Here is a 15,739-nt window from a genome sequence, read left to right on the forward strand (position 1 = left end):
TGGTTGACAAAATTCTAATAGTTCGAAACAGGCAAGTGTAGAGAATCATTATACCGTCTAAACCGCTGTGAAATATATTTTCCAGAACCAAAAATATTGTATTTTCAGCTGTTTGAAGCTGGCGTACAAAACCCAAAGTAAAAACCTTAAGGATGTGAAGTATAGAAATAATGCACATACAACAGATCTACCACTTCTTAGACTTGTTTTCAAGTAGAATGACAGATCTATAGCTCACATTTCTATGTGAATTTGGTCTGGTCGCACAACAAGTTACACATTATCGCTTTAAAGGAGACGTAGGCCTATCTACTGCTTGGAAAGTTCCTGACCCACTGGCTTAATCCCGTTCTTGTACTTGTATTTTTGCTTGAGTTGGAGACATGAATCCAACATATCGTTTGTTAACTTGTCAAAAGTCTAAAAGTCCTATTGGATTTTGGTTGGTTGTCAACACCACCAAATATTTGAAGAAGATTTATCTCCTGCTTGGATAGCTCAATCTGTGCCGCTGACTAAATCTGGCTTTAATTTCAGTTTGTCTACAATAAAATAATTTATATGTTGGATTCACATCTCCATCTCCACCAAAAATCTAAGTTCATGAATAGGACTAAATCAAATCCAACTTTAAATGCACTTCAAATAAAGTTTGATTCGATTTAGTCCTATTCTTTAACTTAGATTTTTGGTTGAGATGGAGACGTGAATACAACATATATTGAATTAATTTGAGGACAAACTGGAGTTAAAGCCGGAGTGCACAAATGGAACGATCCAAGCAGAAGATGCATCTCCTTAAAATGTTGATACTGTATTTAGTTGACAACCAAACACAACATCACTAAATATCATTACATTTTGTACAAGGCATATTGTATTGTTTATTTTCAGTTGAATCCTGGGTTGAATTGAAACAATAGCTGTTGATGACTTCCCAAATGATATAAATATAGGCCTAAATAGCATCCTTGATGATATATGATTGATAAAGTATGGTTCTATTTCATTTGCTCTTTAAACCTACCCTGTGGAATGACTTCGATAGCAACAGTGAATCTATTTTGTTTTTAAAGTGGCGATCTCTCAACAATCATTCTCACGATAGCACGTTAGTCAGACAAATATCATAGCTAAGTAGGGCTGGGCTTGGTTAAAACCAATTGGTAGCTGTAGATAGATAAATTCTCCCGTAGGAAGTGCTGCCCAGGCTATTGTATTTTTTTCTGACAGTTGAAGATCTGACGTTGTTTTAAAGGTAGAAATAATCCTTTGGTTAAAATTTCACCGTCAAAACAACAATTGATGACTTTTTTCAAATCCAATGTATTTTCCATGTAGACTCCACATCACAAAATGTTGTCAAATTACATTGAAACAATGTTGATTCAACCAGTTTGTGCCCAGTGGGTACTTCCACTATGACTGGCACTGCTGCACTGTGTTGAACACAGTCAGTCAGAGAGTTCTGTCTGCTCCCCAGCGAACTGCAAGCCGCACTGCTCTCACTCACTCAGTGTCACTTCCTGACAGGCAGGTTCACAAGTTTACATCCAAGCTCCCTGATCTCTTCTGTTCTGACTGCAGGGGCTCCCTGTCCCAGCTCTGCACTCATTCTCAAAGTGTCTAAGGAGGGAGAGGAAAGAGTGAGGAAGAGAGGGAGAGAGGGAAGAAGGCAAAAACAGGTTGGAACATTTTTCAGGGGTCCTGTCATTTTTTATCTGATCAGCCCAGAGCTGTTGGACTACAAATCAAAAGTGTACCAAAGAAAAAACTGAACACAACAACACAGACAGGAGCTGTGCATTCCAGCCTCCGCAAGGAAAAATCCCATCCTGGGGGCAAAGCCGACAACTTTTCCGTGGCCCACTTACACTCTCTTCCGAGTGTCTTTGTCTCTCCTGTGGTGGGATTCAAATTGAGATTCCGATGGCAATGTTTTGGTGTTCATCCTGAGTGCATGAGGCCTCATTTAGCAGAGCCCCCCCCCCAGGCATATCCGACAACTTTTGATGTCAACATATTGATGTAGAATAAAGTTTGATAGAAGAGTCTTTCTATGGAGTCTGATTCTCATCTCTGTTTGATAAGACAACTATCGTATGCCTATGGGACTGTAATGCTATGTGCACAAAAAATGAACGGCATTACCTGGATTTGATCAATTTAATGACTCGAATCAAACTTGTTCACACATGCACAAGAATGATTGGCATTCATCAACAACTATCCCTATGCCAAAGTGTAGTGGAGAAATCTTCAATGAATCCCACTTCTTCTGTTCTACATCACCAATGTGTCAGCAAGTCATAACAAATGGGTTACATTGTGTGTAGGGTAGACGCGACTGAGTGTTGTATGCAAACAAACAAGGTACCGTACACTCAGTCATCACCTTGAAATGAAATGATATATGAGTCAAAAGGTTGGCATATCGTCATCTGCCAAATTTTCAGCAGGCTGTTCTCTGATATTTTATGTGTTTTGTGAAGTAGCCAGTCAACACACTTAAGTAGCATTATGCAGTGGCTGAGGCTACAACAAGCCTACTTATCATACAGTAATTTGCACAAGACATACGGTTGAATTATGAGATAGTGATTAGGCCCTACAGCAGGGTTTTATGTTCAAAATGAGGCTTAGGGTGGTGGGAGTGATGGTGGGCATGGAAAATGAAGCGGTAACCGACCAAATTTTTCAGAAGCCCTCCTCTTGGCTGCAGAGACAAAATGTGACCGACTGACTCAAATCGGTCTTATGTAGCAAAATTTGAAATTGTGTTTTTTTTTTTACTTGGGATAAAAATAGAGAGCTACAAAATGGTAGCTGCATTTTTGAGGAACAATGGGAAAGTAATTCTGCTTTGAAAGTTGATAAACTTGTAAACTCACTTTCGAGAAAATGGCCTTTGAATGTTTTGGTACTGCACCTACTGGAGAGCTCTCCTTTGTCTACACCCATTCAGCATTGTTCACACCCTTTTAAGCCAGCCCCACCCATCTCTTTAAGGATTCACTTGTGAGGTTATGTGCTAAACACTGAGTAGTGTAGTAAAGCATAAGACTAAAAGTGGTAGTAGCATACAATAAGGAAACATTCCAGGTAAACAGAAAGTGTCCAGATAAAAATATTTTATAAATATTCGATGACGGTTACCCAGACACACTCGTCTAAATTGATGGGTCATGTGAAAGAAATGCTATAAATCCCAGCCACATCTTGCTAATTGGATGGGTCTCTACAGAAGGTGTAAACAGTACAGCCAAATGGTTACTTGCATAGTAGCAATATCAGAAACAGATAGTGTCAATATAAATAAAATAATATACAGTATGTACAAGAACAATATCAATAAAGATATCAGTGATAGATGAGGTAGGTATATGCATACAATCAGGGGTAAAGTGGCTGAGCAGCGGCAGGATTCAACAACAAAAATTGTAGCAGCAACATATGGCGTGTGTGTTAGGAGAGAGTCATTTGAATAGAGGCACTGCAGATACTGCTGATGACTGGTCCGTCCGAACCACGCATGAACAAGGGAATCTATATTTGGAGAGCCTGTTTCTGTCCTGCCCTTGACTTTGGTGCAGGGCATGTGATGTCCATAGCCTCTTCGTCGCAGAACTGGGAGGAAGGATGTCAGCGTTGCGCTGCAGCTGAAACCTGGTCCCGACTGAGTCCGAACGCTCCTTAGCGACAACAACACCAGGCTCCAGAGCATCGAAGCTGTAAAACAGGAAATTGAGAAAACATTACAACCGTGCACAACATCAATTCAACTCCTAAGTTAATATAAGAAGAATAACCTCTTACAATGCAATGAAAATGATATTCACCTGAAGTGCTGGTACTGTTTGAACTGTGGCAGTGGCCTGAAGTACGGAGTCAGGTGTTGTTGCCAGCCATAGCTTTCCACCAGCACCTTACCATCCTCCAGTCCAACCAGCTGTGGGATGCTGACCCCTGTCACAGTGCTGTCCTTCACAACACCAGCAATCTCAGACAAAGTGTTCACTCTGGCCTTTCTGAAGCGCTGCTCGATGAGGCCGAAGCACCAGTCGGGGGCAAACTTGGTGTGGCCTGTGATCAGGAAGTGAAGGTCCAGACTGTGGTGGAGCTTGTGCATGGTCCGCCAGGCACAATACCAGAGCACAAACTTCTTCTTGTTTTGACCACTGCAGTTGCGAAGAGTTAAAAAGTAGATGGGGCCTGGCTGCATAGGGTCAAAAGGATAGTGCACCTGCAAACAACAAAAGAACATCAAGATAATTAAATGAAATGTTGCTGTTTTAATTCACATTTCCTGCAATTCTACACATTTTGAAATGGGACGGAGAGAAACATTTACAGTTTTAAAGCTACAGTTGAGGTAAGGAGTTTACATACACTTAGGTTGGAGTCATTAAAACTCATTTTTTCAACCACTCCACAAATTTCTTGTTAACAAACTATAGTTTTGGCAAGTCGGTTAGGACATCTCCTTTGTGCATGACAAAAGTAATTTTTCCAACAATTGTTTACAGACAGATTATTTCACTGTATCATAATTCCAGTGGGTCAGAAGTTTACTGTTCCTTTAAACAGCTTGGAAATTCCAGAAATGTATGTCATGGCTTTAGAAGCTTCTGACAGGCTAATTGACATAATTTGAGTCAATTGGAGGTGTACCTGTGGATGTATTTCAAGGCCTACCTTCAAACTCAGTGCCTCTTTGCTTGACATCATAGAATTTTATAATTTAAAGGCAATGCTACCAAATACTAATTGAGTGTATGTAAACTGGGAATGTGATGAAAGTAATAAAAGCTGAAATAAATTATTCTCTCTACTACTATTCTGACATTTCACATTCTTAAAATAAAGTGGTGATCCTAACTGACTTAAGACAGGACATTTTTACTAGGATTAAATGTCAGGAATTGTGAAAAACTGAGTTTAAATGTATTTGGCTAAAGTGTATGTTAACTTCCAACTTCAACTGTAGATTCCTGCTAATCCAAAACATTTTCCCTTGGGTCTGAGAGAAAATGTGTATGTTCTAAAGCTCATTTCCAGAAATTCTACACATTATGCCATGGCTTACGCCATTTGAATGACTGAAACATTATAACAAAATCAAATCGTATGACATTTTATTCCTTACATGCTTCGTGAACAACAGGTGTAGACTAACATTGAAATGCTTACTTACTGGTCATTCCCAACAATGCAGAGAGAAAGAAAATATAGAAATAATAGAAAAGTAAAACACAATAATAAATATACAACGACTAACGATAACTTGGCTATATACACAGGGTACCAGTACTGAGTCGAGCAGGGGTAATTGATGTAGATCTGTTCATATAACTAGGAATAAGTGACAGTTTATAAACAGTAGTAGCAGAGTATGTGATGATAAGTCAAAAAAGTTAGTGCAAATAAGGGTCAATGCAGATAGTCTGGGTAACTAACTATTTAGCAGTCTATATAGCGTTTTATGGTGGATCGGTACTACTTCACATGCGTTAGCAGAGGGAACAGTCTATGACTTGGGTGGCTGGAGTATTTGCCAATTTTTAGGGCCTTCCTCTGACACAGCCTGGTATAGAGGTCCTGGATGGCAGGGAGCTCGGCCCCAATGATGTACTGGGCCATACGCACTACCCTAGCGGTGATGCAGCCAGTCAAGATGCTCTCAAGGATGCAGCTGTATAACTTATTTTTATTTATTTTTATTAAATTTTTAGTATTTTACCCCCTTTTTCTCCCCAATTTTGTGATATCCAATTGCGATCTTGTCTCATCGCTGCAACTCCCCAACGGGCTCGGGAGGCGAAGGTCGAGTCATGCATCCTCCCAAACATGACCCGCCAAACCGCATTCCTTAACACCTGCCGCTTAACCCGGAAGCCAGACCCACCAATGTGTCGGAGGAAACACTGCTCAACTGATAACCAAAGTCAGCCTGCAGGTGCCCGGCCGGCCACAAGGAGTCGCTAAAGCGCGATGAGCCAAGTAAAGCCCCCCCGGCCAAACCCTCCCCTAACCCGAACGACGTTGGGCCAATTGTGCGCCGCCCTATGGGATTACTGGTCACGGCCGGTTATGACACAGCCGGGATCGAACCCGGGTCTGTAGTGACACCTCAAGCACTGCAATGCAGTTCATTAGAGGCCGCTATAGAACTTTTTGAGGATCTGAGTGCCCATGCCGAGACGGAATCTAAAACAAAAATCCAGAAAATCACATTGTATGATTTTTAAGTAATTAATTTGCATTTTATTGCATGACATAAGTATTTGATACATCAGAAAAGCAGAACTTAATATTTGGTACAGAAACCTTTGTTTGCAATTACAAAGATCATACGTTTCCTGTAGTTATTGACCAGGTTTGCACACACTGCAGCAGGGATTTTGGCCCACTCCTCCATACATACCTTCTCCAGATCCTTCAGGTTTCGGGGCTGTCGGTGGGCAATACGGACGTTCAGCTCCCTCCAAAGATTTTCTATTGGGTTCAGGTCTGGAGACTGGCTAGGCCACTCCAGGACCTTGAGATGCTTCTTACGGAGCCACTCCTTAGTTGCCCTGGCTGTGTGTTTCGGGTCGTTGTCATGCTGGAAGATCCAGCCACGACCCATCTTCAATGCTCTTACTGAGGGAAGGAGGTTTTTGGCCAAGATCTCGCGATACATGGCCCCATCCATCCTCCCCTCAATACGGTGCAGTCGTCCTGTCCCCTTTGCAGAAAAGCATCCCCAAAGAATTATGTTTCCACCTCCATGCTTCACGGTTGGGAGGGTGTTCTTGGGGTTGTACTCAACCTTCTTCTTCCTCCAAACACGGCGAGTGGAGTTTAGACCAAAAAGCTCTATTTTTGTCTCATCAGACCACATGACCTTCTCCCATTCCTCCTCTGGATCATCCAGATGGTCATTGGCAAACTTCAGACGGGCCTGGACATGCGCTGGCTTGAGCAGGGGGACCTTGCGTGCGCTGCAGGATTTCAATCCATGACAGCGTAGTGTGTTACTAATGGTTTTCTTTGAGACTGTGGTCCCAGCTCTCTTCAGGTCATTGACCAGGTCCTGCCGTGTAGTTCTGGGCTGATCCCTCACCTTCCTTATGATCATTGATGCCCCACGAGGTGAGATCTTGCATGGAGCCCCAGACCGAGGGTGATTGACCGTCATCTTGAACATCTTCCATTTTCTAATAATTGCGCCAACAGTTGTTGCCTTCTCACCAAGCTGCTTGCCTATTGTCCTGTAGCCCATCCCAGCCTTGTGCAGGTCTACAATTTTATCCCTGATGTCCTTACACAGCTCTCTGGTCTTGGCCATTGTGGAGAGATTGGAGTCTGTTTGATTGAGTGTGTGTACAGGTGTCTTTTATACAGGTAACAAGTTCAAACAGGTGCAGTTAATACAGGTAATGAGTGGAGAACAGGAGGGCTTCTTAAAGAAAAACTAACAGGTCTGTGAGAGCCGGAATTCTTACTGGTTGGTAGGTGATCAAATACTTATGTCACGCAATAAAATGCAATTTAATTACTTAAAAATCATACAATGTGATTTTCTGGATTTTTGTTTTAGATTCCGTCTCTCACAGTTGAAGTGTACCTATGATAAAAATTACAGACCTCTACATGCTTTGTAAGTAGGAAAACCTTCAAAATCGGCAGTGTATCAAATACTTGTTCTCCCCACTGTAGGTGTTCCTCTTGTCCAGGTGAGAAAGGGCAGTGTGTAGTGCAATAGAGATTGAATCATCTGTGGATCTGTGTGGGTGGTATGCGAATTGGAGTGAGTCTAGGGTGTCAAAGCATTTCATGGCTACAGATGTGTGCTACATGGCGATAGTCATTTAGACTGGTTACCTTGGCGTTCTTGGGCACAGGGACTATATTGGTCAGTTTGAAATGTGTAAGTATTACAGACTGGGTCAAGGAGAGGTTGAAAATCTAATTCAAGACACTTGCCAGCTGGTCAGCGCATGCTCTGAGTACGCATCCTGGTAATCTGTCTGGCCCTGCTGCCTTGTGAATGTTAACCTGTTTAAAGTTCTTACATCGGCTACAGAGAGCGTGGTCACAGTTGTTCAGAACAGCTGGTGCTCTAATGCATGGTTTAGTGTTGCTTGCCTCGAAGTGAGCATTTGAGGCATTTAGCTCATTTGGGCATCTCACAGCTGGGTTTCCCTTTGTACACCGTCATAGTTTGCAAGCCCTGCCACATCTGACGAGCTTCAGAACCTGTGTAGTAGGATTCGATCTTAGTCCTGTATAGACACTTTGCCTGTTTGATAGATCGTTGGAGGACTTAGCAGGATTTCTTATAAGCGTCCGGATTAGTGTCCCGCTCCTTGAAAGTGGCAGTGCAGATGTTGCCTGTAATCCATGGCTACTGAGGACGATGTCGTCGATGCACTTATTGATGAAGCCGGTGACTGATGTGGTAAACTGTTCAATACCATTGGATGAGTCCCAAAACATTCCAGTCTGTGCTAGCAAAACAGTTCTGTAGCTTAGCATCTGTTTCATCAGACCACTTCCGTATTGAGCGGGTGACTGGTACTTCCTGTTTGAGTTTTTGCTTGTAAGCAGGAATGAAGAGGATAGAGTTATGGTCAGATTTGCCAAATTGAGGGTGAAGGAGAGCTTTGTATGTGTTTGATTGTGTGTATTCAAGGTGATCTATAGTTTTCCCCTCTAGTTGCACAAGTGACATGCTGGTAGAAATGAGGTAAGACAGATTTTAGCGTTCCTTCATTAAAATCACTGGCCACTACAGTAGGAGCCATTTTCTTGATTGCTTATGGCCCTATACAGATTTGTAGTAGTAAATAGACAGTTACGAAAAATATAGATGAAAACTCTCTTGGTAAATTGCATGTTCTATAGCTTAGCATGAGGTATTTTGACTCAGGTGAGCAGAACCCTGATATTAAATATATGTTGTGAACAAAGAGACACACACTTCCCCCATTGAGCTTACCCGACGCTACCGTTCTATCCTTCCGATGCATAGAAAAACCAGCTAGGTATACAGTGCCTTCAGAAAGTAATTCATACCCCTTGACTTATTCCATATTTTGTTGTGTTACAGCCTGAATTCAAAATGTATTAAAAAAATATATATATATTCTCACCCATCTACACACAGTATCCCATAATGACATTGACGTATACAGGGACATGGTGACTGAGTTCATCAGGAAGTGTATAGGGGATGTTGTTCCCACTGTGACTATTAAAACCTACCCAAACCAAAAACCGTGGATAAATGGCAGCATTCAGGCAGCCGCTTCATCAGAGCATGCACAGACCAGCTGGCTGGAGGGTTTACGGACAATCTTCAACCTCTCCCTATTCCACTTGCTTCAAGATGTCCACCATTGTTCCTGTACCCAAGAAAGCAAAGGTAACTGAACTAAATAACTATCGCCCTTTGAGAGGCTAGTTTAGGATCATATCACGTCCACCTTACCTGACACCCTTGACCCACTCCCATTTGCATACAGCCCCAATAGATCCACAGATGAACCAATTGCCATCGCACTGCACACTGCCCTATCCTATCTGGACAGGAGGAATAACTATGTAAGAATGCTGTTTATTGACTATAGCTCAGCCTTCAACACCATAGTACCCTCCAAGCTCATCATTAAGCTCGGGGCCCTGGGTCTGAAGCCCGCCCTGTGCAACTGGGTCCTGGACTTCCTGACGGGCAGCTCCCAAGTGGTAAAGGTAGGAAACAACACTATGCTGATCCGCAACACAGGACTCAACCCCCTCCTGAACCCCATGTTCACCCATGACTGCGTGGCCACGCACGCATCCAACTCAATCATCAAGTTTGCCGACGACACAACAGTAGTAGGCCTGATTACCAACAATGACGAGACAGCCTACAGGGAGGAGATGAGATCCCTGGCAGTGTGGTGCCAGGAAAACAACCTCTCCCTCAACGTCAACAAAACTTAGGAACTGATTGGGACTTCAGGAGACAGCAGAGGGAGCACGCCCCCATCCACATCAACGGAACCGCAGTGGAGAAGGTGAAAAGCTTCAGGTTCCTCTGCGTACACATCACTTACAATCTGAAATGGTCCACCCACACAGATAGTGTGGTGAAAAAGGTGCAACAGCTCCTCTTCAACTTCAGGAGGCTGAAGAAATACGGCTTGGCCCCTAAGACCCTCACAAACTTTTACAGATGCACAATTGAGAGCATCCTGTCAAGCTGTATCAGCAACATAAAAGCTGGCAGTAGGCTAATTCAGTGTTGTTGTGAAGTGGAAACGTCTAGGAGCAACAACAGCTCAGCCACGAAGAGGTAGGCCACACAAGCTCACAGAACGGGACCGCCCAGTGCTGAAGCGCATAGCTCGACAAACTGCCTCTGGAAGCGACGTCAGCACGACAAGACCTGTTCGACAGGAGCTTCATGAAATGGGTTTCCATGACTGAGCAGCCACACACAAGCCTAAGATCACCATGCACAATGCCAAGCGTCGGCTGGAGTGGTGTAAAACTTGCCGCCATTGGACTCGGGAGCAGTGGAAATGCGTTCTCTGGAGTGATGAATCACGCTTCACCATCTGGCAGTCCAACAGACGAACCAGGAGAACGCTACCTGCCCCAATGCACAGTGCCAACTGTAAAGTTTGGTGAAAGAGGAATAATGGTTCTGGCTACGCCCCTTAGTTCCAGTGAAGGGAAATCTTAACGCTACAGCATACAATGACATTCTAGACGATTCTGTGCTTCCAACTCTGTAGCAAAAGTTTTGGGAAAGCCCTTTCCTGTTTCAGCATGTCAAGGCCCCCGTGCACAGAAATGGTTTGTCCAGATCGGTGTGGAAAACTTGACTGTCCTGCACAGAACCCTGACCTCAACCCCATCAAACACCTTTGGAGTGAATTTGACCGCCGACTGCGAGCCAGGCCTAATCGTCCAACATCAGTGCCCGACCTCACTAATGCTCGTGGCTGAATGGAAGCAAGTCTCCGCAACAATGTTCCAACATCTAGTGGTAAGCCTTCCCAGAAGAGTGGAGGCTGTTATAGCAGCAAAGTGGGGACCGACTCCATATTAATGCCTATGATTTTGGAATGAGATGTTCGACAAGCAGGTATCCATATACTTTTGGCCATGTAGTGTAAGTTATGATGAACTTCACAGGTTGGTCAAAGTGCAAAGTAATGACCTTGATGCACTTTTCCAATAAATATGTAGTGTCTTATTCTGGTGACATGATCAACTATGCTTGACTGCTTGACAAATAAAAAGAATATCGCTCTTTTGTTCATAATACTCCTTATAGGACACATCACTGCACTCTATACTCCTCTGTAAACTGGTCATCTCTGTATACCCGTTGCTTATTTATAAAACCCTCTTAGGCCTCACTCCCCCCTAGCTGAGATACCTACTGCAGCCCTCATCCTCTACATACAACACCCGTTCTGCCATTCTGTTAAAGGTCCCCAAAGCACACACATCCCTGGGTCGCTCCTCTTTTCAGTTCGCTGCAGCCAGCGACTGGAACGAGCTGCAACAAACACTCAAACTGGACCGTTTTATCTCCATCTCTTCATTCAAAGACTCAATCATGGACACTCTTACTGACAGTTGTGGCTGCTTTGCGTGGTGTATTGTTGTCTCTACCTTCTTACCCTTTGTGTTGTTGTCTGTGCCCAATAATGTTTGTACCATGCTTTGTGCTGCTGCCATGTTGTGTTGCTACCATGTTGTTGTCATGTTGTGTTGCTACCTTGCTGTGTTGTCATGTGTTGCTGCCATGCTATGTTGTTGTCTTAGGTCTCTCTTTATGTAGTGTTGTGGTGTCTCTCTTGTCGTGATGTGTGTTTTGTCCTATATTTAATTTTAATCCCAGCCCCCGTCCCCACAGGAGGCCATTTGCCTTTTGGTCGGCCGTCATTGTAAATAAGAATTTGTTCTTAACTGACTTGCCTGGTTAAATAAAGGTTAAATCAATAAGAATAATAATCTCATCATGTAGTCTACACCCACACTGTATTTGCAAGCTGTTGGCTAGAGTGCATGTGACAATACCATAATGCTAAATACATTTTGGTGATTGTTAGTTCTCAAAGATCTTATAAAAAAAACATATAGGTCCATTATCTTTTCTAAATACAATATATCTTGTTTTGGTCATTTAAGTTTTACACCCCCCCCCAAAAAAAGACCATAAAAATTATAACAAATACAAATATTTTGGATTTACAGGAGAGTGTGGTAAGTTGAGTAATTTTTTACATTCAGCATCACCACATCAATGGAAATATAGTGGTCTTTTGGCACAACATACCCTGGGTATGGGGTAAATTGAGCACAGGGCCTGTCCTATGACAGTGGGTGATGGCAGCGGGTAGGTCAAAGTTTAATTCATGGAATTGGGGTGTGGTATATTGCATCTATTTTAAATGTATACCTAAATTCAGATATAGATCTCTTTGTTCAATATCACTTACCCTTCCATTTCTTGACCAGCTATCTGGGACAGGGATGTTGTTTTGATGTGCCAATTCGTAGACAAGTTCTCTGCATTTGAGGCTATTAAGCCCATGAAACTGGTCTGTGAGATTCTTGATATGTTTAGCAAACTCAGACTCCATGTGATCAGAAAAGACCTTGTGTGCCTCTGCTACTCAATCATAGCCTCTCTTTCGCACACGTACATTTTTGTTTTCTTTTTTTGTCAATGTACCTCTTCAGTGTCATTCTGTCTATTTTTTCTTCCCTTGCAGCTGTTGGAATGGACTTCCTTGGCTGCTCTCTTAAGAACCTCAAGGGGGGCTAGACCCCTGCTTGTTTTACGTTTGTATACAGGCGGCATGATGATGTCTGCTCTGTAACAATAAAATGCACTATCTTGAGTTTAAATGCGTGACACATTGCAAAGATACTATGTATATTATGCATAACTCTGACAAAATGTAAATCATAATATGTATGGAGTATGGATCAACCATTGGCTCAACTTACCCCACACAGATACAAGGATGCACAAGGATGCACTTTCATGCTAGGTTTCGGATCTCATATTGTAGTGTACAGAGACACCAACTGATGTATAAAACAATCTTAGAACTATCTACCTTGATTTAGATACAAGCATCATGAATACTATAACACAATACATTTATTTGACTTTGTGAAAATCCGTTTTTTTTTTACCTAACTTACTTACCACTTTGTCCATGTTGTTTGTTCCTAACAGGCTCTTCCTAAATATTTGGTCACCTGATTTATTTGGTGTATTGTTTCCTAGAAACAAGGGGTGGCTCAACTAGCCCTTAACTTACCCCACTCTCCCCTACTTTTCTGTGCAGAAAAAAAACCTGTACAATAACTAAGACAGGGTATCTTGCCATGTGTGCACCTAAATGCATGGCATGATAGTGAGACTTTTGAGTACAAGTAGCAACAGAGCAATCCCCTCTCCGCCCTCCTGCTTCTCTCTTCCACATGCGCGCACGCACGCACACGTACACACACCCTACTTTCCATGGAGCTATGAACAGTGCCTGAGGAATAATGCATAGAGGGATGGATTGTGACAGGCTGGTTCTCTCTAATTCCTCTCCCCCTCTTTCTTGTTCTGTCTCTCTTCATAGGAAAATATAGCATTTTCCATAACACATTGGACATGCAAGATTGCAACAACAAAAAAGTAAACTTTAAATATACTCACAGGCATCTCAGAAGACAGTAATAGGCTGCCCCTCCTGAAAATATTGTTTGCTGCCTGCACCTTACTCAAGCTAAGGTGAGTTTGTCAGTTTGTAGGGCCTATAGTTTCTGCTCTTCATTAAAAGTCTTTATTGTTGTATGTGTGTAGCGTCATGTGTGTGAGTAGCCTAGCCCAGGGCTTTTCAAACAGGGGTCCGGAGGTACTGCACGGGGTCCGCAATGTATTTGTTAATAAAAAAAAAAGATTTGTGGGGATTCTTAATGTGAAAAATTATTATTTTAAGAATATCACTAGCTGCAACAGAATACCATCATGGATACCATTTTTATGTCTCTGCGTCCGGTATGAAGGAAGTTAGAGCTAGTTTCACACGGCAATGCAAACCAGTGTTAGCGCAATGACTGGAAGTCTACAGGAACAGTTAGCATGCTAGCTGTTCCTGTTCATCCGACACTGGAGAAGTAGATAAAGGGCTTCATTGCCAAAATCTCAAACTATTAATTTAATATGGAGGTCATTACAGTCATTGGAACTAATTACAGGGGTTTTTCTGTATAGATAATTCTTATGTGGGCCTTCTAAGCTATAATTTTCGGGATGGAAAAACAGTTTCGGTGTCAATTTAAGTAACCAAAACCAGAAAAGATGTTGAACTATAAATATTTTTTATAACCATCTTTAATTACTAACAATCAAATAAAAGACAGACAGTCAGGAAGAGTACTAAATACAAAAACCAGACATTCATGGTACATGCAGGAAATTAGAACTTCAAAATTATCTCTCAGCTCCATGCCAGTGTGTAGAATTGTTTGAAATGTGCATCAAAAATGTTTTTCTCAAATTTTTCTCTCAGCTCAATGGACAAAAGTGTAGAATTGCAGAAAAGTTGCTTATTAAGGCCTACAACAGAAACATGTTCTCTACGCCTCCATGATACCTTTCTAGCTTAATAGACTGTGTTTAGAGTTTACATTTCCTCGTCCAATGCATAGGCGGAAATCCCAGGGGGGACGGGGGGGACACGACCCCCCCATCTTGGGAAAAATATGATTTGTCCCCCCCAATATATCACTGTAAACATAACTATGTAATTTCAATAATATTAATAATACGCAAGGAAAGCACTTGTGCTGGTTATAGACACTTAATAGCGCGTTTTTAAGTTTCAAAAGATTGCGACCCCCCCCGCCCTTTGCCTCACAATGGTTTGATCCACTGCCAGTTCTTTAGCTGGCAAGGTAATAGAGGGTTCGTATCTACTGTCCGAAAGGGACATGTACGTAACTGACGTGAGGTTAATCCAGTCAATCCATAGCAGGTCCATAGCAATGTTATTTATTTATTTTTATGTTGGCAGGGTTCACACACTAGCCGAATTTGCAGAGCTAGCGCGCAAACTAAAGCAAACATTAACTATCAAGCTAGCTAGTACCTATTCCAGTTATGTGGTGTCGTCAAAGATGGAATCTTTGCTATCGTCAGTTTATTCCAAGATCAGCATGCAGCTGTAGTGCTTCGACGTCCCTGTGATAATGTTAGCGATAAACTGAAGTCCAAACTGAACAGAACAGAACTACACTCTCTTCTACCATTGTCTTAAATATATATAATGGTCTCGTTGCAAAAGATAAATTGTCGCTAGTGAACTTTTTTTATTTATTTTTATTTCACCTTTATTTAACCAGGTAGCAAAGATTATAGCAAACACACAGAAACGGAATTGGTGCTCGCTAGCTTTACAAATTCAGCTATTGTTGGAAGCCAGCCAATATGAAACAAACTATTAAAATTACAAAAGGTTGCAGCATGTGTTGTGTAAATGTGTGTGTGTGCAGCTAGGCCAGCCAGCCAGGTAGAAAAATGGCAGAAAAAAGTAAGAAGACGGACATCAGAGTATTTGTCAGTACACCAAAACGCATAGTAAGAACTCTAGTAGCCTAATATCTCAAAGACTAGTTGATAAAATGTTCATAAGAAAGAAGTGAAATGCTAATGGGAATGTTTCACAATGATGTCATTAGGCAG

At 42.2% G+C, this 15,739-nt stretch overlaps 1 protein-coding gene across 1 annotated transcript in view; it reads left to right on the forward strand.

Annotated features, from left to right (window-relative positions):
* Positions 1-15,739, forward strand: part of LOC139581019 (proto-oncogene Wnt-3) — a 39,879-nt gene that overhangs the window by 8,433 nt on the left and 15,707 nt on the right. The window lies entirely within an intron of this gene.

Source organism: Salvelinus alpinus, chromosome 7 (genome assembly GCF_045679555.1).
Source record: "Salvelinus alpinus chromosome 7, SLU_Salpinus.1, whole genome shotgun sequence".
Taxonomy (NCBI): Eukaryota; Metazoa; Chordata; class Actinopteri; order Salmoniformes; family Salmonidae; genus Salvelinus; species Salvelinus alpinus.